Below are 27,312 nucleotides of genomic sequence, written 5' to 3'. Positions count from 1 at the left end.
CGCGCGGATAGGTCCCTCTGCGAGTATTATTCCGCGCTCCACCCGCGCTTCTTCCGTCGCTCTAATGCTCCACCGCGATGCGCCCTTACATTCAAGGGTGAGAACGTCGATACGGTCTTGTTTCTCCACTAGCTCTTTTCTACATAAATTCTCCGTTTCTCTTCGCCTCGACCTTTTGTCCTCTCCGTTGTGCTCTGTCGATTACAGGAGTCGAAGGAGGAAATGTGGCGTCTCGGTACTCGCGTGCATTAGGAGGAGGGCGGCAAGGTGTGTGAGTCGAGACGGCATCGTGCTAATGGAGGTGCGATGTAGGTGTCCCGTAAAATTTTATAACTATAAAACCGTCCCACATCTCTTCTCTCTCGGGCTCTCTCTCGTTCCTTGTTCCGTTTTCAGCATCGACTACCCGCACCACTTTCTCTGTGCCATTCTCTCCGTTTAATTTAACTGCGAAAAATTAATCGAGAGAACGTGTGTGTATGTGTGTGTGCGTGTGTAATCAGATTATTATAAAGGCTGCACTTTCGATTTAATTTTATGAAATGTTTTAATTATATAATACTTGTTTAAAATAATACGATTAACAGGCGCGAATTATCAAATACATTCGAGCGATTTTGCGCACGATCTAATCGTCTTTTATTATTAGTGAGCTATTTAAAAAGTCTCCACGCGAGATTCAACCGCCATGCCAATCGTTTTGTGTGTGTTATGTTCGTTTCGTGAATGATACTTGACTTATAAAACCACAGTGGGCTGTATTGCCGCGGTCCCTACGGAGCAACCTTAATCAGGTGAGTACACGCGAAAGTTTTCCTTCGTCACGAGGCCGAATCGTCAATCTACACGCAGTCACTATACCCGTACCCGACCGTTCTCTTGTTTGTTTGTTTGTTTGTTAAATACGCCACTTAGCCGTCAAGTCAAGCGCGGTTAACTGTTTGTTTTACTTTCAAGCACTCGCGATGATTATTCATCGTTGCCTTTATGCCGCTCCCTTCTTTCCAAGGCACGCTCTGGACGAGAAATAATGACGGGGTTCTCTATTGACTGCAGCACTCGCGACCCTGCTGTTCTTCTCCTCGGCCCTCGCGAAGAATAAACTGTGAAAAGGATTCCGTCTTTCTCGAACACACACACACACACACACATATATATATATATAATATACATATATATGTACACATATACCGCTATACTTCACATTCAACCTGAATGCACCCGTCTCTTCCCGTTCTGCTTCCTGCTTCTACTATTTGGCCTGGCGTTGCTTTTTCCCTCTTAGCAGTCAATATTCTCACGACATTGTGGCCACAGAACGACGTAATAACGATAAGAGCATTCGGACTTAGAAAAAAAAAAATTTATTGCACTGTTTCTTCGATGCGGTCGAAGGAGTTTGTCGAAAGAGAATCTTTAAAGAATAAAATGCAGAGAGGCCATTTATTTTCCTGGCAACAATACATAAATATTTCATGTTATTTTCGTGACTTGCATAACTCATTGTACACTAGTATGAGCTCGATACATATGTTAATACATGCGTGCATTTCATCGGTTTTCGCAAAGTGGTTGAGTATATCGCACTTTACGTAACAGCGTAAGTTAGCAAACGATCAAGTTAATTCGTCTTTGTCACGGGGAGAGCCGTGTGAGACATTGCTTTGACAAAAGTTAGCGTGTAGCTAACGTAACGTCCGTCGGCTAAGAGCCCACGTACCGCCGTCGTCGCGGTTTAATTTTGGAAACAAGGCGGAGCTTTTCGGCGCGAGATCGAGCGAGAAGCACGGCGAGATGGTGGCGGCGGTAATGAGGAGAAATGTTTGCGCTCTGCTACCCTAAAACCTGAAAGGGTTCTTCTGTAGAGTAGACGGCCTATGGTATGAGTATTTCGACCCTGAAGGGGACCGTATCTTTTTCTCGTGCGATTCATCGCCATGGTACTTTCCGCCCTCCTCGAGTAAGCGATAGCGGAAGAGCTTCGTGCTCTTCTCTTTGGATAAACGAAACTAAGTCTGGTCTGATACTATCCTTTTGAGCACACCTGGAGATTGAATCGGTTTACACGAACGATACGCGATAATCCCTCCTTGCTTTGTCCATTTGACGATCGATTGGCGGAGATCGTGACTAGCAGAGCGCACGCAGTCTTCCAGACAAGTGATCCGTCCAATAGTGTGAACGCCGTTTCTCTATGAGAGGCACTGTTGCGTATCATCGAGCATGCGATTGTATAGCATGTAATATGCAACATGTTATATACTCACAACGAATCTGACATCTCTCTATCCCGTCGCTATTTATTCATGTTTGCATTTCCTTTGTTACAGGTGGTGAGTAGACAACAATCGCGTATGCGCTTCCGATAATATCCCGACGACGTTCGGTGAGTACGGACATTCCGCGAGATAAATTGGAGTTGCGTTCGCAGCTTTGTGCTTGGAAATCAATGGCGAAGGTAAATCGGTCGGTTCGCGCGATTAATCAAGAACTAAATTAAGCAAGAGAAATTTTCTTTCCGTTCCTCCCCCGGGAAACGGGGTCGACATATGGAGAGAATTGACCCGCGCGTCGCTAATAACGACAATTTCTCGCCAACTTTTCGCCCCTACATCTTCCGGCATATCCAATTAGAGTCAAGCAATATTTTCTAACTGAATTAAGCTCACGGAAATGAACATTTGACGAATCGCGGAAAGTTTACGATATTTTTTTTTACAGTTTGCACGAAATTTACCGTCGTAACTTTGTTTCACCAAATCTCGAGTGTATCGCCTCGCGGCGTAATAATTAATTAATGTCTAATAAGAAATTTATCGCTTCGCGAGCGACACGTGCGCGGCGGATTTCTCGATAATAATCTCTCAGAGTGGGATCGATTACGGTCCAGATTACTCAGGTGGCCGATGCATTGATCAAAGCGAGATTCACGTCGAGATACTCTAATTGGCACGCGCATGCTTTGCCGGGAATTTAATTTGCTTTCCGTTTGCCGGAGATCCGCAGATTGACCTCGGCGATATTGCGATCTGTGTATTTCTGCGGACTCAAAGAAGATGCGAAGCAAGCAAACCTAAGTTGGTAGACGATCATATGAATATCCATATGAGAGATTATTGCAGTTTGAGATTCAGTTTTGCCCGAGTTACCGACAACATCAACATACCGGCGAGTAAATATCAACAACATCAAATACATCCACAAGATTAAATGTTTTACCGAATAAAGTTATACGTGTCGTTTTATGTGCTTTTCGCAAATATTATTTTAATTAGTTTAGGCAGTTAATCGCTAAAGAGATATTGATGCTTGTTTAAAGATAGTTTCGAATTTTTAATCGGCGGAAATAATAACTTATTCACGCAATTTTCAATACTGAGAGCTCTAAAGTACAGAATGAATATAAATTAATCAAACACGGACATTTCAAAGTCGATTCATTCAAACTCTATATCTGGAATCTCTCTCATAGTTTTTAAATCCTTTGTAAGCACTATTTATCGAGATTATCTTGGAAAGAACTGGCAAGCGGCAAGAACGCAGAATTCATTATCGATATGTCGTTTTACCTATAGAACACGGAGATTATCGAAGATTTTAAGCCGACGCGTCGAAAAACGGCCGAAGGAAAAAAAAATCGATAATCGCAGGCAAATTGGTCGCTATCTCGCGATCTCTTAGTCGAGGACCTGTCGACTTTATCGATCGCGGATTTCAGCGGCGGCGCGTCACAGCGCTTCGACGAGAGATAAGCCATCAGTGTCAGTTTCAGAGATCTGAAAGCGTTCGCTCGACAGTTACGTTAAAACGGGTTGATATCTATCGCTCTACACGGTCGAATGTCCTGCCAGGACTTTGTGATGCCCATCACGGGAGAGTCATACATGTCAGCGGCATGCCTGGCGCGGCACTGCACGCGCATCGCAGATAACTCATATCCATCTATATTAATTCCCGGCGGTGCATGCGCGCCCTCGGAAATTAAATGGCGTCCTTACGTCCCGGGTGGGCTCGGATTCATATCGATCTAGGATATCCGACCGCTATCTGTGCCTCGACATAAGCGCGCTTGTTGTCGTGCGCCTCTGTTATGACGTTGCTTTGCGGGTCCTGTGGGAAGGCTTTCGCGCATTGCTCCGGTAGGTAATTCCAGATAATTGAATATTGCTCTCCGCGTTACCGGGCTCGGTTATGAGCTTTCAATAATTCTTTAGTGATGAAAACTATGAATAGATTTATGTCATATAATTATTTCATGTTGCAATTTTCAATTTATAATTGAATCTTTTCACAAATAGAGCGTCTTCTACAATTCGCATATTAATTCGCGTTTATTGAATCTGCAATGAATGGTCTTTTCCGTAGAAATCTCAAACAAAGATATGATGCAGTCGAGTTGCTATAAGTCTTCATTACGTGCACGTGTATCATGGCGTGTTTCGTAATTTACTGCTACTTTGCGTTGTCCCGTCGTCGAGTGCTCGTGCCAATCGGCGTGCATAAATCTGTCTACATTTTAATATACCGCAATATATAGATGGGATTGAATATTTTTATACCGTAGATAAAAGCAACTTAGAGTTAGAAATGCGCATAGAAATAAGTGTGTAACGAATACTGCTGCTATGTATGGCGGTAGATAAAAGCAGAAAACTTTCTTGCTTTATTGGCTAAGAGAAATACAAATTTGCCGAGCTAATAATTTTTAAAACGTCGCGTTTTGAAAGGCCGTTGAAAGTTTAAGATATGAGACTCGTGTTGAAAATTTGCACGCTAGAGAAATTATACAATGTTACCTCGTAAGGTTTGCATTAAACTTCAAACACGTACATTTAATGCATTTTTTCCGCGTTTTTTTTTACATAGCTACGTATGCTTCTCTAGAATGTAATATTTACACCTAGTGAAAAATTTTCCGTCAAGCGCAGACAATAAATTTTCATTCATTTTACTCACATGCCGTATCCTCTGTCCTTTCATCGCTGCAGAAACAGAAACAGCCTGCGGAGTAATCAAACAATCGCGTGACTTTATTCGCCGACTGCTCCGTTTTTATTATCCATAAAAGCCGTTACGAGCCTGGAATTTTTGATCGAAGTCCCCGGCCAAATGACGGGGGAAAGACGGACGTTTCTGCCTGTGTTACTTTAACCCCGACTGATTGTCGGCAGTGCCGTACGAGGCTCGACCATCTCGTGTCTGTGAAGCTGGCACGACAATCTACGAATTATAAAAAAATACTAAGAGTTCTGATAGCACTTTTCATAGTTCTATAGTTCCTGATAAAAATTAAAAAGAGTTCCGCATTCCTTATATTAAAAAATCGAAATCGAAAAAATGTCGTGCTAACTTCGCGAATCTAGCACGACACTCTTTCCTCTAAAGTACCAAAACACGTTGAATATTATTATTTTTAGCAAGAGTTTCCGATAGTTCTGTTCAAGTTCAGCCTATATATGCAATTTCAGATCGATATTTCAAAAATTAATAATTTTTAAACAATTTTTAAGATTCTCGCCCAGTACGACATTCTCCCTCTAAAGTACTAAACCGCGTTGAAAATTATTATTTCTAATAACAGTTCTCGATAGTTCTGCTATAGTTCAGCCTATATAGGCAAATTTCAGACCGATATTTCAATAATTAATAATTTTTAACGAATTTTTAATGTCCTCGACCAGCACGACACTTAGTAAAAATGTGTCGTGCTGATGATGTTTCGTAGTTTTAACGATAGTTCTCGACAGTTCTATATAAGTTCTATCTTTTAGAAACATTTTTACGCAGAGTTCCGACCGATTACTATTTTTTAAATAATTTTTTACAATAACCCAGCACGACACTCCCTCTAAAGTACTAAGACACGTTGAATATTATTATTTTTATCAAGAGTTCCCGACAGTTTTGTTGAAGTTCAGCCTATATATGCAGTTTTAGGTCAATATTCCAAAAATTAATAATTTTTTATGAACTTTTAATGTTCTTAACCAGCACGACACTTAGTGAAAATGTGTCGTGCTGATGATTTTCCGTAGTTTTAACGGCAGTTCTGGACAGTTCTACATAAGTTCTCTTTTAGAAACATTTTTACGCAGAGTTCCGACAGATTACTATTTTTTAAAATAATTTTTTACAATAACCCAGCACGACACTCTCCCTCTAAAGTACTGAAACGCGTTGAAAATAATTATTTTTGACAACAGTTCTCGATAATTCTGCTATAGTTCAGCCTATATATGCAATTTTAGGTCGATATTCCAAAAAGTAATAATTTTTAAGCAATTTTTAAGATTCTCGCCCAGCACGGCATTCTCCCTCTAAAGTACTAAACCGCGTTGAAAATTATTATTCCTAATAACAGTTCTCGATAGTTCTACTATAGTTCAACCTATATATGCAGTTTTAGGTCGATATTCCAAAAATTAATAATTTTTTTTGAATTTTTAATGTCCTCGACCAGCACGACACTTAGTAAAAATGTGTCGTGCTGATGATTTTTCGTAGTTTTAACGATAGTTCTCGACAGTTCTATAAAAGTTCTATTCTTTGAAAACGTTTTTACGCAGAGTTCCGACCGTTTAATATTTTTTAAACAATTTTTTATTATTATCCAGCACGACACTCTCCCTCTAAAGTACTAAGACGCGTTGAATATTATTATTTTTAGCAAGAGTTCCCGATAGTTCTGCTATATTTCAGCCTATATATGCAATTTCTGATAGATATTTCAATAACTAATAATTTTTTACGAATTTTTAATGTCCTCGACCAGCACGACACTTAGTAAAAATGTGTCGTGCTGATGATTTTCCGTAGTTTTAACGGCAGTTCTGGACAGTTCTATATAAGTTCTATCTTTTAGAAACATTTTTACGCAGAGTTCCGACCGATTACTATTTTTTAAATAATTTTTTACAATAACCTAGCACGACACTCTCCCTCTAAAGTACTGAAACGCGTTGAATATTATTATTTTTAACAAGAGTTCCCGATAGTTCTGCTATAGTTCAGCCTATATATGCAGTTTTAGGTCGACATTTCAAAAATTAATAATTTTTATGAATTTTTAATGTTCTTGACCAGCACGACACTTAGTAAAAATGTGTCGTGCTGATGATTTTCCGTAGTTTTAACGGCAGTTATCGACAGTTCTATATAAGTTCTATCTTTTAGAAACATTTTTACGCAGAGTTCCGGCCGATTACTATTTTTTAAATAATTTTTTACAATAACCCAGCACGACACTCTCCCTCTAAAGTACTAAGACACGTTGAATATTATTATTTTTATCAAGAGTTCCCGACAGTTTTGTTGAAGTTCAGCCTATATATGCAGTTTTAGGTCAATATTCCAAAAATTAATAATTTTTTATGAACTTTTAATGTTCTTAACCAGCACGACACTTAGTGAAAATGTGTCGTGCTGATGATTTTCCGTAGTTTTAACGGCAGTTCTGGACAGTTCTACATAAGTTCTCTTTTAGAAACATTTTTACGCAGAGTTCCGACAGATTACTATTTTTTAAAATAATTTTTTACAATAACCCAGCACGACACTCTCCCTCTAAAGTACTGAAACGCGTTGAAAATAATTATTTTTGACAACAGTTCTCGATAATTCTGCTATAGTTCAGCCTATATATGCAATTTTAGGTCGATATTCCAAAAAGTAATAATTTTTAAGCAATTTTTAAGATTCTCGCCCAGCACGGCATTCTCCCTCTAAAGTACTAAACCGCGTTGAAAATTATTATTCCTAATAACAGTTCTCGATAGTTCTACTATAGTTCAACCTATATATGCAGTTTTAGGTCGATATTCCAAAAATTAATAATTTTTTATGAATTTTTAATGTTCTTGACCAGCACGACACTTAGTAAAAATGTGTCGTGCTGATGATTTTCCGTAGTTTTAACGGCAGTTCTGGATAGTTCTATATAAGTTCTACCTTTTAGAAACATTTTTACACGGAGTCCGATCGATTACTATTTTTTAAATAATTTTTTACAATAACCCAGCACGACACTCTGCCTCTAAAGTATTAAAATGCGTTGAACATGATTATTTTTAGCAAGAGTTCTCGATAATTCTGCTATAATTCAGCCTATATATGCAATTTTAGGTCGATATTCCAACAATTAATAATATAATTGTAAAAAATTATTTATGAAATAATAAACGGTCGGATCTCTACGTATAAATGTTTCTAAAGGATAGAACTTTTATAGAACTGTCGAGAACTGCCGTTCAAATTACAGAAAATCATCAGCACGACACATTTTTACTATGTCTCGTGCTGGTCAAGAACATTAAAAATTCATAAAAAATTATTAATTTTTGGAATATCGACCTAAAACTGCATATATAGTCTGAACTATAGCAGAACTATCGGGAACTCTTGCTAAAAATAATAATATTCAACGTGTCTCAGTACTTTAGAGGGAGAGTGTCGTGCTGGGTTATTGTAAAAAATTATTTAAGAAATAGTAATCGGCCGGAACTCTGCGTAAAAATGTTTCTAAAAGATAGAACTTATATAGAACTGTCGATAACTGCCGTTAAAACTACGGAAAATCATCAGCACGACACATTTTCACTAAGTGTCGTGCTGGTTAAGAACATTAAAAATTCATAAAAAATTATTAAGTTTTGGAATATCGACCTAAAACTGCATATATAGGTTGAACTATAGCAGAACTATCGAGAACTGTTATTAGAAATAATAATTTTCAACGCGGTTTAATACTTTAGAGGGAGAATGCCGTGCTGGGCGAGAATCTTAAAAATTGTTGAAACATTATTAATTTTTGGAATATCGACCTAAAATTGCATATATAGGCTGATCTATAGCAGAACTATCGAGAACTGTTGTTAAAAATAATTATTTTCAACGCGTTTCAGTACTTTAGAGGGAGAGTGTCGTGCTAGGTTATTGTAAAAAATTATTTAAAAAATAGTAATCGGTCGGAACTCTGCGTAAAAATGTTTCTAAAAGATAGAATTTATATAGAACTGTCCAGAACTGCCGTTAGAACTACGGAAAATCATCAGCACGACACATTTTTACTAAATGTCGTGCTGGTCGAGGACATTAAAAATTCGTAAAAAATTATTAATTATTGAAATATCGATCAGAAATTGCATATATAGGCTGAACTATAGCAGAACTATCGGGAACTCTTGCTAAAAATAATAATATTCAACGCGTCTTAGTACTTTAGAGGGAGAGTGTCGTGCTGGATAATAATAAAAAATTGTTTAAAAAATATTAAACGGTCGGAACTCTGCGTAAAAACGTTTTCAAAGAATAGAGCATTTATAGAACTGTCGAGAACTATCGTTAAAACTACGAAAAATCATCAGCACGACACATTTTTACTAAGTGTCGTGCTGGTCGAGGACATTAAAAATTCGTTAAAAATTATTAATTATTGAAATATCGGCCTAAAACTGCATATATAGGTTGAACTATAGCAGAACTATCGAGAACTGTTATTAGAAATAATAATTTTCAACGCGGTTTAATACTTTAGAGGGAGAATGTCGTGCTGGGCGAGAATCTTAAAAATTGTTTAAACATTATTAATTTTTGGAATATCGACCTAAAATTGCATATATAGGCTGAACTATAGCAGAACTATCGGGAACTCTTGCTAAAAATAATAATATTCAACGTGTCTCAGTACTTTAGAGGGAGTGTCGTGCTGGGTTATTGTAAAAAATTATTTAAAAAATAGTAATCGGTCGGAACTCTGCGTAAAAATGTTTCTAAAAGATAGAACTTATATAGAACTGTCCAGAACTGCCGGTAAAACTACGGAAAATCATCAGCACGACACATTTTTACTAAGTGTCGTGCTGGTCGAGGACATTAAAAATTCGTAAAAAATTATTAATTATTGAAATATCGGTCTGAAATTTGCCTATATAGGCTGAACTATAGCAGAACTATCGAGAACTGTTATTAGAAATAATAATTTTCAACGCGGTTTAGTACTTTAGAGGGAGAATGTCATGCTGGGCGAGAATCTTAAAAATTGTTTAAAAATTATTAATTTTTGAAATATCGATCTGAAATTGCATATATAGGCTGAACTCGAACAGAACTATCGGGAACTCTTGCTAAAAATAATAATATTCAACGCGTTTTGGTACTTTAGAGGAAAGAGTGTCGTGCTAGATTCGCGAAGTTAGCACGACATTTTTTCGATTTCGATTTTTTAATATAAGGAATGCGGAACTCTTTTTAATTTTTATCAGGAACTATAGAACTATGAAAAGTGCTATCAGAACTCTTAGTATTTTTTTATAATTCGTAGATTGTCGTGCCAGCTTCACAGACACGACCATCTCCCGGTATTCCTCCCCGTCGTCGTCACGCGACGTATAACCGGGTTTGCGTGTGGACGCTCTTCCTGGAAATCGATCCATCGTTCACAATTGACTTTACTCTTTTCTAGTTTAGGTGCGTCGGCGACTGCCATCTAATTAACCGAATAACAGACGGGAATGACGATAACGGTCGTACGGTAATTCGCTCGTACAAGGCAAACTTTACAATGCGGTAAATCGATCGCATGTGTAGAAGATAAATTAGAATTCGAGAAGAAAATTTTTGCAAATGTGTGGATTTTTCAATTCTTATCAATTTACAGTCAATATTTTATTTCTCCTAAAAAATTGTTACGGAGATGAAGTTAAGAAGCGCTGAATAAAATAAATACTGATCTTTAACATTGCAGTGCTTTTCCAGATAAATTTCTTTAAAATTATATTGTACTATATCTTCAATATTTGACAAATCTTTTTTCGCATTATTTCTCATCGATTTTTCAGGTCGTTAATAAACAAAATGTATCTTCTTATAATATCTATTCATACAATGAAACTTTCGCAATGATAATTATTTTCGTTTTAATCCATTTTCAAAGACTGCAGCGAGACACTTGCCACAATATCAACCATAAAATTTTCGCGAAAGATAATTGTAATAATGTACACGTTTTTAACGTGTTAATCCGCTCGAGCGTAGTATCGCGATAAGACAACACTTTATGTGGATACATACTTCATTTTTTTTTTGCTTAGCACAATTTGATGTGCGGATTGATACGACGCTTATATAGATAAAAAATGTATACATTTCATTATAAAATTAATTTTTTATCCGTTAGAAACATATTTATCACTAAAAATAACAGTTTTATAACACGCGCTAACAGAAAAAGAATATAAAGGAATAATATTAATACATTATTTAATTTTCTATTGTTACATAATTTTTCACGGTTTTTACAATAGTATAGCATTTATTCACGAACATAATCTCATTCACACGATCATATTCTCTTTCCATAAATATCATCCACCGTGACGTCTAAAAAAATGCTCGTAGAATTTGTTTAATTTAACGGCGATAATCGAGAGTACTCTGGTGCTTGAATACACTCGGTCGACGCGTCGACTAATTAACTTGATCGTCGAAATTCACGGACAAGCCGGTCAACAGGTGCAGCGCATTGTGTCCGATCTCTCGCAAAAGAATTGGCGATTGGTGGTGATAAGTGCGAACAATTTGGTGGCGTCATTTCGTTTCCGGTGGCTCGCTGGACTAATCATTGTCATCGGCGAACTAGTCATATCCGGCCGCGCTTGAAAAGCAAACGCAGATTTTTACACTTAGCAAAGTTTATTTCTGTGTAGCTATGATAATAAGGATCATTAGTCAAAATGAAAGGATAAAATGCGGCAAAGAAAGGATTATATATTGACAATACGTGACGCATATACGTGTATCTTTAACTGAGAAGCACAATTGCTAAAGAGTTGGTTTTTCAGTGGATGTGATTAAAGGAAGGGAAAAGAACTTGATTATGCATTCGAGATGCAAGAAAACTAATCGTTTAGATCGCAGCTAATGCTTTTTGTTTTGTTACTTCTGTTTCGAGAGTCACTAATTAAGACAGACGCGCTTCCATGGGAATTAATAATGTTCAGTCTGCTTTAGCTATGTTATCGCGACATTCCATTTAATAAGAGTCAAAACTCACATCAATGTCTGTGTACATGTATTCGAATAAAACTTTGCTTATTTTTAACATCATACTAATCTTACATAATTAATAAATATTTTCAAAAGCATGTCTAGATACTAATAATCGACAAAAATTAAGAGAATAATTAATGTATTTGAGCAAAGTAGAAACATATGCATATGTATTTGCAAACACAAGAAAAAGACTAGGCAATTTGTTTGATGAACTTTTTAATCTAATTCATTTTTTCAAGGAGAAACCTTTTTGTTATTATCACACGAACTTTGATAATTATTCTTCTTTATGCGCTCGAGTGTCAAGCAACTGTCTGACCTGAGAACGACGTACATAGCGATAATTCCGAGAAATTGGGTTACTCTGTAATGCATACGGGAATTCATAATGCGGACGGCGGCCACCCGGTGGAGTGCTCATACGGAGTGCATATTCCTGTCTCGTCTCCTCCAAGTTGCTCGCATTACTCGAACTGTGCCCGGGCAGGCGCACCTTTTTGCCCTGTTAATTCGCGCTAAATTAATTTCGCGTTGAATCGCTCCCGCGAGAGGCGAGAATCGTGGAAAGTGGACTGGAATCCCTTGTCAGCCTCCTTTATATACGCGGGGGAAAACGATAAGTACGTTTTGTATAACATGTACAGCGCACATGCTATATTTCTCGTGCATTAGAGATGCGATGCTGGCGCGACATTGATGACGACAATAACAACTCATAGGCGTCATAGAGAAATACGGCGGTAAATCGCCCGACGACGGTGAGAAGAAAATCGACTATCTCCCTATCGACTGACATTTTGCTGGCCGCGAAGCGAGGAAAAATAAAGTCGTGCGTCGCATGGCAGGCGAGAAAAGATCGAAAGCTCGACGCAGACACTCGCGTGTTTTCCGCGTAAAGATACTGTCCCTTTATTTTCCGCGATATCCGGAGCTGCCGACGTTCATTCCAGTCTCTCTTCTCGTCGACTCGACGGAGCTATTGTGCCGTGTCTCCCCCAAAGTTCCGTAATCAAAAGTACAAATCACTGTATAACTCAGCCGCGCTGACGGCGCAAGGCGAATGAGGAGAGGTAGGGCAGGGAGAAGGCACAATAAAAGACGAAGGAGACGAGACAAGAAGGAGAATATGGCGTAGGTTATGTACCGGAAGACTCGGTCGAAGGAATAGAGGGAGGGGATGAATACCTTCTCATGTAAATCTCGCTTATACCGGCGTGGCGAAGCATAAATTTCCTTTGGGCGACCTCCGCCTGTCAGGATTGTTGCCTTCGTTAAACGCTACTGCGTTAGATACTACTTATCTGCCGGGACCGCACTCTCTTGCGGACGAACACGCCGCTCTCCTTTTGTTTTAGACCGCCGTATTGTTCGCCGACCGCGCGATACTTCCCCGGGGATAACGCCTCTCGTCCACCGGATATCGACGCACCGCATACTAGGTCCTGTAAGCAAATATTATACCATCCACGCATGATACGATGGCGATACATTGCACTACCACGAGGTCGGAGAATGACATTGATTGTTGTGCGGAATTGAAATATAATAATGAATGAGAGATCATTTTCTTGTATGCAAGAAAATGTACGGTTTATGGTACATTAAAGTTTAACGATAATACGTCTATCCGCGAGAGACATTCGTGGGAATAAAAAACACGATACTAGTGGCTTTAGCATATGTCGATTTGACATTTCAGTCAGCTGGCAGAACTGTCAAACCGGTACAGACGTAAGACGGCATTAAGAGCTGTAGGTAAATGCATGGCAATTGATATCGTAATTGTCATTGTACATGTGTCTCGTAATTTATTTTTTACATACAATACGAAGTAAATTTTTTTCATTATTATATTCCGGATTATATATATGAGAGAACTATCCACTTATACAACAATATTTCTGTCGAATATTGCGCAGCAATATTTTCTCCTTAATATATTAATGCTCTTAGTTTCGCACGACACGCGCAGACCACACTCGCATCACGCGTGAAGGCTTTGCATAACAGTATAAGCAGTACAAGGACGCGCGCGAATGCACTGTTAAATGCTGACAAGAAGATTTCGTTTAGAGCTAGACGGGGAGATAGTTACAGGGATGGGATGGAGACGTCGAGGAGGACAAGGGAGCAGGCGCGCACGCCCGACTCCCTTCGGTGTTTGTAAGCACTTACCCCGCGGCTTATTGTTACCGCAGCCCTCTCTTTGTCGGGATTTGTAAAAGCACTCGCTGCGTTAATTCCCGGATGCCGGATGCTGTGCATCGTCGTACGTAAACGGACGCTCGCCTCCCGATACGCTCGACTACTCGAGAGATAATTTAACTGATATAGACTTGATCTACTTTCTTCTCTTAAGCTCTCTTTTTTTTCTTTCTCTCTTTAACAAATGTTGAGCAACGAAATAGACAGATAAAGAGGAAAATCGAAAGATGAATATACGCGTGTGATAAAATTATTACGGTATTTATATTGCCACTTGCTGATGGCAAATCCGCGAGTTCGTATCTTTGAATCGCACCGAATAAACTCGAGTTTATTGTTTGACACGATCGGTCGAGAATCGACACCGGGACGTGCTCGGCTCTCGAAAGCTTCCAGTCGAGCGTGACGGTCGATTTCCTACGACAAAGATTTGCTCTCACACGAATCCTCCTCCTTCCACTACCCACTTTCACCCCGGCGACCGCCCCCCCCTTCCCTGTTTTCTCCCAGCGACGACGCCGCTCTCGTCGTCCTCCTTATCTGCACCTATCTATCTTTTTCTTCTCACACTCGAAACACATGTACGTGTGCACGAAGAGAGAGTCGAGGGAACGGAAAGAGGAGAAAAGCTTTATCGAGGACTCCTCCATGGTATGACGCAATGAGTAAGACGATGCGGGAAGAAAATTCTCAATATCGCATTAAGGCGCGCCTGATTATCGGCCAAATGGTTACGGTAAATCGTGCTCGACAGTCTGTCGCGATAAGTTATACGAATGCATCTCGTTGCCGCATCTGCATCTAATAACATGCAAACGCGATGCGCATCCACAATACATTTCTCTTATATCATATCCCCAAGTTCTTTTGCAAAACGCTGTTCGAGCGACTTTTCTCGATATTATTTTTGGAGATTTGGAAGAGATCTATTTCGCGTTTTATTGGAATAATTTACGAGTTAAAAATAAAACTTTTTCTTTCTCTTTACACACACACGCACGCACGCACGCATGCATGCGCGCGCGCGTGAGTACGTCGATGTTTTCGACTGGCAAGTGGCACGTATAGCGCGTGTATTGATCGACTTGCATATCCACGGAGGTGTAATAAGCGGTAACAGACTTTATTAGCTTTCGGAATGTGCGGGCCGTTTAATGTATTCCATTGTGTGGTAGTGGCGGCGCCGGCAGCCGTGCTAATTCCGAAATTCTGGGTATTATGGCCTCCAAGTAAATTTCGGCATTCGTGCACATCTACGCACGCAATTCTTGCCCCGTTTCGGCGGAGTAGCAGAAATCAAAACCGAGATTAACGCGCCGCCTGCAAGCAGCGTCTCGTTTGTTTATGCAAGAGAGATGATGATTTCTATTACAATTAATCTTCTCCATCTCTATGGAAATAGAAAAATTAGCAAACATTTTAGCGCGAATATATTTTAAGAAAAATTCTGAAAATTATTCTGCAAGCATTGCGATAGAGACACAGAGGTGCTACGAAAGTGATATTACAGTGCACGGATAAAAAAATGTCAAAATTTTGTCACGGGATATTTTTATTACGTTTTCGCGTGGAATGTTTGTGTCCGGTCTTTCAAAGTTTTATTAAAATAGCGAGTAGTTGCGCGTGAACGGATATCGGTTTCGCCGGCGAATACCGTAAGTTGCAGCTTGCCTCACTTTTATCGCGGTCGACTTTTCTGAAATAATTCCGCCGGATCGGAAATACCTGTTCGCTTTCGTGAGGAAAACTCCGAGTGCCGTTATACCGACGACGACATATTGACTTTCCGAAACTTCCGGCGCATCCACGCGCGCGCTTTCATCCCCGGTGACATACACCTTGACGCGTTGCTTGAACTCTTTATCGACTTTCCGATGCACGCGCGTCTCCCCGGCGGCGTTTCCGCGGGCTGCTATTTTAAAAGTTGGCAATCACCCGTTATTGCCCCAGTTTTCCAGCGACCTGAACAGGACATCGTCGAGTCAAGTACGGAGGAAGGCAAACACGCCTGAGTTGTCTCGCTTTCGAGGGAACGTTGTAGCGTTAAACGAGAAAACGACGACGAACTACTACGCTATACCGCTCCCTTGATTCGACGAGTTTGTCCGAATTTTTCTCGTCTGACATTTCCGTGCGAAAATACGCTCACCATTTGCCTTGCCTTCGTTTGACAGTCGCTGTATACACGGTACGTACTCTCAATTTACTCGTCGATATTTTTATTCACACATTGCTCTATCCGTGAATAATTACATCTTGAAAATCTTTTATTATCGAAATGATATTTTAATGTTGTATGCATTGAAAAAATTTTATTTCATTAGAGAAAATTGTTTTATATATATTTGCGAAAGAGGAGCGAAACAAACGACGGTGATGACGAGTTAATAACAACGTTATCCTGAATGTAATAATTTATTTAATATCGCACCGAATAAATCCGCGAATAAATCTCTCATCATCGCGCTGCTTGGTACAAACTCACCTTTATGCAATATTGAGAATGAGCGGCGGAATGCCGGAAAAGGTTGATTTATCATTCCGCACGCCCCGGGAAAACTGGAAAGCAGATAAATACGTCGTCTAATAATGAGTCGAGGATTTACCGGGATAAGGCGTATTAAGATAATACCGTTTCACATGCTCGGCGAGAGAAATCTAACAGTCCCGCACTCAAACGATTGCGCATCAGGTCATTCTTAATGCACGCAACTGGCGATTAAATCTATTCGGGCTAGTCACTCTGCATAAGGAGTTTCCGTTAAGCTCTAAGCTATCTCTTTCTCTTAACTGTTTATTGCATTTGGCGCCACAGTGATGCAAGATCATTGGAATTTCTCTTTGCCGCATGTTAGGCGTTATGGCACTTATGTTAATACTATAGTGCGCCGGCATTTCCCACATGCCGCCCATTACACCGCCATACTTGGCGGTAACATACTCTCCTCTTGAGACAATTCCCTCTATAACTAGTATTACTAACTTCGCGAAGGCACTTTATTCCGGCGCGTCTCGTAACTCGGTTATGGTTGTACGAGGAGGCAACTCTCGCGTAAGTCATCATCGCGGAATTCAATATCAAGTTACTCTTTTGTACACGCTCGAGACAATATACAACAATCAAAGGATATACGGCATTATGTATTCGTCTTTGATTACATTCGAGGCGCACACCGATCACTTTTTATTCGAGAAATTTACAAGATGTGTAATTTTGAACTTGTAATGTAAATTTTTTAAATAAATATTAAAAGAATATTTAAAAAAAAATATTGCACGCATGTCCCTGTTGGAATTCGCTGGGCGAAATCAATTTTTAACAATTTGGTAGAAAATTACAATTCTTGATTGACTAAAAACGACGGTTAAGCGAAATTTTAGGCTATTGTTTTTGCGGTGCAAATATTTCCCAGTATTTTAAAATTGGTATTACATAGCATGCAACGTTTGGCGCTTCCACGATTTTATTTTTATCTCGTTGCTGTCGTTCGTGTATGGTAACTGGAGCATATTATTCAACATGAATATTCCCGTTTGAGAACTCGCAACATTAACATCGAGTTGCGGTGGTCGTGATGTGATGTGTAGATGTTGCCAATTAATATGCGCAACGATGAACTTTGTAGGCGAATTGTTTCTCAAAATTCATAACATCCATTTCCGTAAATTTAGGTGAATGGCGGCGCTATATTGGGAATACATTGCCTCTAGAATACTTTATTTTTTACGCTACAACTTTGTAAATTAAATAATTTGTTGCTACTTTGTAAATGTGGCAGAGTGAAATGGAAAAAGTTAGTTCGTTGCTCCGGCTTCGAAATTGGACCCATCTGTGCGTTAGCGACTGACGAAACGTGAATAAGCTCCTGTGCGATTCAACCTGACAACGATCGCGATCAATTTTGGTAATAGTGAAGTAGAGTCTAGCGAAATCCTATTAACCCCACTTTCGTGCGATCTTAGAACTGGGTAACGAGTGCGCTTTTGTATTCGAGGGAAGTGCATCGGAGAGAGCTCGTTCTCTCGCTAACAATTCCCGACAGTGAAATGTTCTCTCCCATCACGGTGGGAGAGAATTTGCCAAAAGGACAAACGCGGTGCGCCCGCGTCTCGCGCGGACTTCCGTTTAAGACAAAAGGCGAAAGAGATGGGTAAAGAGATGGGTAAAGAGATCTCGAAGGAATCTCAAAGAATGTCGCAACGACGAGCTCTCGCGCTAACTTTATGGGAATGAGAAAATCGAGTAAACGCGAACGCAGCGTCATTTCGTATACATCCCACGAGGTTACGTGTTCTTATTCTCTCCCAATCAAAAAGTCAAATATTGCCACCTAAATATAAATCCATGCAGATTGCCACGTTATATTGCAAATTGAAATGCATTATTTAATCCTACAGTATAATGACTCGACTTATGATGATCCGAGTGAAATTACATTAATTGTTAGGAATTTGCAATAAAAATTGAGAGAACTGGAACGCGTTAATGCAGTGACAAGAATAGCAGGATGGCAGTATTTTCAAACTTTAACGAAGCATCATGATGAACGTAATAATATCGCGCGCTATCATCATCGGTAATTCCAGGATTATATGGAGCCGATAAATAGACACGCTATAAATAAGATAACCGAGATATTTTCGTGCGCTGGTTCGGCAACGAGGTCCGAGGTTCATCGGCGCTTCGCCCGCGCTGGGCCCTATATAATACCCATTTTATTACGGTACTTCGTTATGTCACTTCAGCACCAGCAGCGGCACTGCACGCCGCCGACATCCGCCGACATCATCAGTGAGCGTGGTTTGCGACCGCGGGACGGTCGAAAAAGGAGAACGGAAACGCTGCCTATAGCCACTCACGTCCGACCGGTGCGGAGGACGAGGTAGATAGAGCGGATTAGAGCGAGAGAAACGGAGATAGGGAGAAGAGAAAGGGTCGGAGTGGGAGAACAAGGGGGTGCAAATGAGTGGACGACCGGCTTGACCGCAGCAAAATGTACTGCCGGACCTCCTACCATCCTCCGACTCGTATCGAGCCATCTACAGATACGGGGCTGAACCCGAACCCCGAGAACGGTCTGCACGCTTTCGCTACCGTAGGCCGGGTTCTACCGCGTGGTCGTGAAGGAGAGAGGGACAAAGAAAACGTATTTATACCGGCGCAGACGGAGATGGAGGCCTCTGCGGCCATGAATCAAGCACCTCTCTACGGCTGTCCGGAGCCGTTTCTGGTGTCGGTCTTTGCCCCGCCGCAACTCGAAGGGAAGTCCACCGTCCGGTCACCGCGTCTGCGGTATCGGGCCAGATTCGCAATTGACTTTACTTATTGTCGTACAAGAAAATTCATTTTTCATGGGATTCTTTCTCCGTTATCTCAAAAACCGATCCCATTGATAAATAAATTTGTCGATTTTTTTTTTCGAAACAACGTTAAATTCGACGGTGATATCAATTGTTGCATCATGAAACGAAATAATCAGTGTCACTGTATTACAAATACTGTTCCGATGGAGAGGTTGATTATGAACTTGCGAACGCGCGTGTTATTGTACATCATTTTACTGACGCAATGAAAAACGTTTGCGGTGGCATTTGTGCGGAATTATAACCTGTTTATTGCAGCGGGAAGCACGATTTCCGCTCTGTCCTCGCGCATCGGTGATATCCTCGATGTATTTCCACCTTTATTACATTTTTCAGCAACGAACGATCATACATATAGGTGGATTAAAATCACTACTGATTTTCGGGGACCTATCACTCTATTTTAATCTCGGCTCGTTTGTCGTAACACAGTCACGTAGCCTGCTTTATATGACGTAAAAGCGTACTCGAATTTACATTATGATATACATATTATGTGTCGCGTTAGGGTCCGTGAATATTCAATGTTGCAAAAATATGTCGCTCGATAGGAGTCAAATAGTTGATAAAAGCATATGAAATTTATATTTCGTTATATTTTTCGTATTTTAATGTTTCTTGTCTTCTTTACACATTATTTTTATCGAATTAAAACGGAATTTCGATCGATCATACGAATATACGACACAAAACATTTAATGAGAACAATCGATGCAAATGAAATATCGATTGTTAAGATTAACGGCTCTGTTTACAGTTAATTTTGTAAATCGAGAATTTTATATTGATATCGCGAGCATTCTGATTACATCGTTGCAAATAAAGCCCGCATTTACATAGAAATTTCGCTTGAAATTGCAATTTTTCAAGACCAAGTTTGACTGTAATGCGAATGTATTATGAATGTGTCTATTTATTTCACAAAACTAAAGAAAGCTCAATGTTATGAATAATGAATTTCTCGGATGATTAATAATTATAATGATTCATTATCTTTAGCTCGCGAGTAAAATACCTCGACATATATAGTCTCGTTTATTAGCTTTATATCTAAAGCTACGAATCATATATGTGAGTCATATCTGGAAATGAATTTTCTCGTCATGTAGAGATCTCTAAAAGTTTGCTATAGTGATAATAAGTCGATGAAAAAAGTTGTTTGCGTGCCAGGAAAAAAAACTGAGAGATGACGAAATGAAGTTTCATCGCATTGATCGTTGATTTCAGCCGATAAACTCCTCGTACACGTTTAATTAAGAATAGTCTCTCCTATCAATGTTAATCTCATGGACAAGTTATGAGTCAAGAGAGCGACAAAATGCTTCAAGGATCTATGATGGTGAGACGTTGCCGGTGATAAAAATAAATGAGATAAGATGATTCTGTTCATACGCAATTTCCAGTAATATCTCCCTATCCCCGAAACTACATAGATTAAGCTGTGGGAGATTGAGAAGACGATGATTCGAAAAGGACAAGGCAAATATGTTGCCGAGAGATTGCTGCGAGATCCTCGTCATTCTGCTCCTTCTGTACTTTTGCGACACGCGTGATGTAGCTTAACTAAACTCGCAATAACGACATAATTTGAAGGATCAAAGAGATTAAGTCCCGATTGCGGGAACGTGATGCGAAAGTATGTCTTGAAAATTAATGTCCAATTTATCGTCTTCTCCGTATGTTTTTTGATGCACAGTATTTTTTGAGCCGTAATAATGTACTACTACACGAAGAAAATTATAATACAAGACTACACACACGTTATGATACTATCATTATTATAAACTCAAAATTTGTTAATTATTATTATTGATTAATTAATAAGGAGTAAGTTATTTTTATATTCGCTCGGATTATAAGCAGCAAGATGTCACGAAACGATATAAATGAATTCTCTTTATTATATTATTTATTCTCAGTCATTCGCCGCTTCATAATATATCGATCCATAATTTGCATACGAGATATTCGGACAAAGTGCCGAGAGTTGACGAAAACGGGGTCAACTTCTCGTTCCGATTCGCTTTGTCCGTTTGGTTCGTTAAAGCTTCGCTTGATGAATGATTATTCAATGTCAAACTATAAACAAGACGCCCTATTTACACGCTCGACGGCAGCCAACGAGAGCGGATGCGCTTTCAACGGGCTCACTCCGCCGACAGCCGAGATCCTCTCTGATGGAAACCACGAGCTGTGAACTAAACCGGTAAGCACTATGCGAATCTACCTTCGAGTACTCCGCCATTGCCACCTTCTCCTCCTCCACATCTCTCGGTGCCACCTGCCCCCGCTAACTCTGCTTCGCGCGGCTGCTGCCGCTGCTATTGAGAGAATCGGACGATCTCGAGCACCGTTGACCTGATTCCGTTAACGTCGTTCCAGTGTTACTTACTGTCATTTCCGTACGCTATTGTCCGCCAAACATTGCCACTGTACCGGTTAGCTCGGATACAATCAAAGCTCTCGGATAACTCGCCGTAAGCATTCTGTATATTTCCCTAGTGCGGGATTAATTACAGTTTATCGCAAATTGAAAATGTAATGTCTCGTCTTTATGATGCTCGATTTGTTGAGACACAGAATTTACTCGTATTATCGATACGCGGTACAAATTATTACGTTAAACGCGTATATTCTACAGGTATAGTAAGTTTGAATTATTCGTTAACGTAGATGCAGCTTTACGAGGCTACATGTGTAACCAGAGCGGAGAGTTTGCGAGCCTTACAACCCAACAGAACCAGGTGGTACGCGAATTACCAGCATAAATATATTAGGTCCCGAGAGGGGTTCCTTATTAATCCATAATTTAATTCCCTTGAACGATGGCGTCCTTAGTGTTTGCCCGAGGCCTTGGTGACCCTCGTAATCTCACTCGGTAAGTCGAATTATCGCGGGTATCAGCTACGTTTCATCATCTTTTGATTTTTCGTGCTTCGCTCCGAAGACCAACAAAGATGGGCATTTTGACGTAAAATTGCCGAATCCGTACCGCTAGTCGGCGTGATGTCGCTCAAAAGCGTCTATGTGGATAACGTAGGCAATTCATTACTGCACACCTATAGCCGATAATTGCATTTTCAGGCCATTTTACTAAAATGCTCGTCTCCAACGCCTGTCTCGACGGGAAGAGCCCTAACGCTCTCTCCGTGCAAAAGCAAGGGACGCGAGGCGTGGGGTCGAGGGGAAATCGAGTAACTGCATTAACCTTTCTACCACCTCGTAGAGAGGTGGCGAGAGTCGAAGAGTAGATGTGATAGAAAGACAGAGAGAGAGAAAGGGTGAAAGTATGCGTGAGACAAGAAATATGAGAATATACAACTCTATAAAAATTAAATAATGATTTATTAAAATTATTACATGCGAGAATAAGCGTGTATCGATTATATTAATCATAAAAATATTGCTAGTGGCTATATTTTTACGTCGAAAAAGCAATTATTAGCGATTATTAATTATTTTATTTTGTGTGCACTTTGATCAAACTTTTTCAAATGGAAATATTGTTATTCACTGCAATGTTTTCCATCGTATTATATACAAGTCACTAGAAATGCGATAACTTTTAATGATTACTAAAATTCAAGAGACCAGAATGCATCGCGCATTGGAAAATAAACAAACTGTTTTCCGAAAGCGTTGTTACAAATGAGTTCATTCATTGCGTGAATACCATCGCGGGCTATGCATAATTCATCGTATAGGTAAAATCAGACTAAAATACAATGTTGAATGGGGATTCAACGAAGCGGTTCGTGGATGTCTGGGAAATGCGGCTGCTTTTCGGCGTTAGCTATGAGTTGGCACGCGATAACGCATGACGCTTATAAATAACAGTTTGAATTAAAACTTGAACGATAAGTTTGCGCAGAGCACATCCGCTGCATCTACTCTCGTCTCGGCTTTAGTCTGCGGTTTTATATACTCTATGACTCGGCAAAACCGCGGCTCGGGATTATCGTAAGTAATGCACTAGATATACACGGACGTTTTATGAAAATTCGATATTGTTTCACCCTCGTCGAAACTCATCAAACTTTTTTCGAGCGTACGTTCCGCGATTCTGGAGAAGACAATATGAATATTGAATTTCTATAACATAACGCGTGACATGAAGATATGTTTTTAAAAGATAACATTATTATATATATGTTATGATGTAATAATTTTTTTTTAGTTCGAAAGATTTATAAAAGCACTAGAAAGTTTGTGTAGGATCAGTTCGAAAATATTTATTTTATCCGAAATGTATTTAATTTGAATCATATACACAATTATATATGTATATTAAAATAGATATAAAATGCAGATATGCAGATATAAAAAAGTAAATAAAATGAAAAAGACGAGATGAAAGGAATTTACAATAAATTCTATTGAATTTGAAATTACAATTTTACCTATGGCTATTAGATATATATTTCTGGAATAATTTCTAAAGAAGTCGTGAAACGATAATATGATTTTGATTATTGACAGTTTCAATAAAAGCAGACATGTGACATATTCGATCCGTAGCCAATTAAATATATATAGTATTTGTACTTTGAGTGTCATATACATATATTTATTTATTTAAATATTTATATATTAATCATATATTTATTTATATTAAAATACTTATAATACTTATATTAATCTAAGCAAATGTTTAGAGTTAAAAAAATATCAATTTATTTCGTATCTTTCTTCTTTCCTATTAATTTTATCGTTTATATTAATCGGGAAGAATCAACTTTGTTTTGAATTAAAGAATAGTCTATGCATTAATAGTTTTTAATATTCATATCTATTGAAACATTTGCATTTGACAGTTGAATTTAATTTTCCGACTAGATTTGTGTCCAATATATAGTATAGGATTAATTCGTCGGAACTTACTTTCGCGTCAGCGACGCGACGCAGAAGAGCCGGACGATATTTCGGCTGTGGCGTCGGATTTTATCGGACTCGTGGTTTTACGTCGCGACCGCAGCACCCCGATGTTTCGCCTATCGCGTCCTCTCGCGCATGGTTTTGCGGTACCGAATTATTAACCGCAGTCGTGATTGTCGCTTGTTTTGAATGGGCCTACCTGGCCGATGTATCGTGGTTACAATAAAATTGCGGCGGTCGGAGGGGACAGGCTCGAGAGGAAAATTTCGCGTTACGAGAAAAGCGCGGATGACTGTTTGTTAAAATTTTTTTATCGCGACAGAAATTTTTGCAAATTCCGCCATTGAATTTCAAGTTGCGAACAATAAACGAATTTACACAACGTTGCGCGTTCTTTAACCGGACAGAGAGAACGGCTTTCTTCTCTGTTCCAAGGCGGCTGCTGGAAAAGCACTCGCACAACACACATGTAACCTTTGATAAAATAGCCGTTAAACCGCACTTTATTAAGTCTCGTTTTGTTAAAAGTTTCAAAGACCCGCGGCGGTTCGCTAAATCCGTTACGCTGAAACGTGGCTAAGGATAATTTTTTTAGAGGCGTAAAATACGAGGGTCTCCAGGAGCATAGTGGCACGATGGGCTGCGAATTAGCCGCTTAAACCGCACCGGTCCTCTCTTATCCGGCTCTCTGAATTTAATTACAATTAATAATCTCCCGCCTCGGCGTCGTAGAAACGATTCGAGGTGATACCTTGGGAACCCGCGTACGGCGCCGGATTACTTTACGCTTCGCTGAGACTTCAGAAGCGTGTCTAAGCGGCCGGTTCTCTCCACTTACCGCGTCTCCGGGTTCTGATTAGCCGCGCTATCGCCCGAAGACTTTTTCTCGGTACCATGAAACGGATGGCCTTACCGCGTGTAACGACACGATTACAATCTCGGCCGTGATTGCGAGGAGCGAGGAAAATTACGTAACTATCTCCAGAGCGCGCTCCGGATCTGAATATTACCACTGAACTTTGGTGTTATATAGAGATCGGTGTGATAAATCGCGTCACTCTCACTGGAAATTGCTTCTGGAATCTTTATTTCGTAACCGATGTTCGGTAATTATGGCATAATCAAATCGCGATCCAATTATCCTCATCCCGTTCGATTATGAAATACACGTATCGTTTATATGACATTGCCATTGATACGGGTGATTACAGCTTGTGCAATTGTATCGATAAATTTCGCAATGCGTAATGTTACACGAATGATTTCGTCTCACTTTGCGTGATATTGATGGCGATTACGCGGGCGATAAAGCACACGACGCGTGAGATTCCGCGGTTTAATGAGAAATTACGAGCGCAAGAGAGGAACCGTAAATCGGATAGTAGCGTTACTTGATCAACAGCATCCATACTAACCGGTCGTTTCCCAAAGGTGTATCGATGAAGCGGTGGTACTTGAATACTTGGCGCAAAACAATCGAATTGTTTTGGAACAATTGTTGGATCCGAGCTAATTCAAGTTACGCGCGTGTATTTCAATTAAATTGCGCATAACATATATATATATATACACATATGCGCGAAAGGTAAATGTGCAACTTTATTGCGTTACACGCGATCATGGTAGTAACGTTCGTGAGCTTTTCCCTCTATGCCTTGCGTATATATGTGTATATGTATATATGTATGTATGTACATTCCATCTATCAACATCCCGCGCCTCTCTCCCGCGGAAATAAGGCGAGATTGCGATCCGAGGAATCTCATATAGCCACGTGACTGACAATAAGGATACGAGACTCGTTGATTCTGAACTCAATACATGTGCCGTTATAAGCATCGTCGCGATATGTGACACGAGGATCTCATTAAGATTACGTGCTAAGCGCCGTAATCATATTTATTGCACATTTATTGCAGAATCACGATGATCGTATGAAACTAGCTCTAGGAGTATCTGCAATTATATTTCTGGCATATTTCTTCTCATATTTTTACCGAGCGGAAAATTTATTCTCTACGGTCAATGCATTTCTTGTCCTCTAGAAACCAGTGTCCTTACGTTACATTACCAGAAGAAAACGCTGACTCGTTTGCTTTTATTTTTTGTTTTGCATTCGCTTCGCGCAATGCGACGTGCAATTTTACGCCCATTACGATTTAACACGCTCGTTGTCAGCCGACTCCACGTACAAGTGAAACCGTCGCTTTTATAGCAACGTCGAGCATTAAATGTTGGTACATGCAGCACTATAGGACATCGTAACCTTAAGGGATATCCGGAACAAAGCGCTCGTACGCGTGATAAATTATACCGAGGAAGAAGCCGTCGTGAAATATTTCTTCTGAAATTTTTCAAGACTTCGGAGACAATATAACAACGAAGAACATTTCGAAGAACAAAATTAAGTCTTCCCGATAGTACGTGACTAATGAAAATATCAAACGGCGGTTTAATTGTTAATACGAAGGCGCGTTACGCTGAATATGTAATATTAAATGAGTTCTTGAAAGTAAAAGGAGACGAAGTCGCAATTATACCTATCTTTTCGACTAATTATGCGAACGAGGGAATGCTTATTGCGAATAAGATTACGCATATTAAACGAGCGCGTGGCATTTCGCTCTCTTTGAATTTCACGATAGACGAGAAATGTTATCTCATTCCTCTTATTCTACGGACTTGGATGCTGTCAAGCGGGTATGCTATTAGTGATTATGCAGTGGCAGTGTAACGATGTGACTGCAGCTTTTTCCGTACGGTAGAAATGTAATGATTAATTACGTAGCTGAAGAACGAAGAGAACCCATTAGCGTGCAT

The 27,312-nt window shown here is 39.7% G+C and overlaps 1 protein-coding gene and 1 long non-coding RNA gene across 4 annotated transcripts in view; one reads left to right on the top strand and one right to left on the bottom strand.

Annotated features, from left to right (window-relative positions):
- Sema2a (Semaphorin 2a) overlaps window positions 1-27,312 on the top strand; it is a 345,146-nt gene that overhangs the window by 151,725 nt on the left and 166,109 nt on the right. The gene's annotated exons all lie outside the window — the stretch shown is intronic.
- The window catches only part of LOC145969717 (uncharacterized), a 256,420-nt gene continuing 240,513 nt past the window's right edge, over window positions 11,406-27,312 (bottom strand). Inside the window, exons 4-5 of the long non-coding RNA XR_014438228.1 lie at window positions 13,234-13,490; window positions 11,406-11,650 (exon numbers count right to left, since the gene is read on the bottom strand). This is a non-coding gene — a long non-coding RNA (uncharacterized LOC145969717). The remainder of the gene's footprint in view (window positions 11,651-13,233; window positions 13,491-27,312) is intronic.

The sequence above is a fragment of the Camponotus vicinus genome, unplaced genomic scaffold (assembly GCF_025532165.1).
Source record: "Camponotus vicinus isolate PSW18456_S1 unplaced genomic scaffold, iyCamVici1.0 SCAF_4, whole genome shotgun sequence".
Classification (NCBI taxonomy): Eukaryota; Metazoa; Arthropoda; class Insecta; order Hymenoptera; family Formicidae; genus Camponotus; species Camponotus vicinus.
Note: the sequence above shows the minus strand (reverse complement) of the source record. Positions and strands in the feature narration are given on the sequence as shown.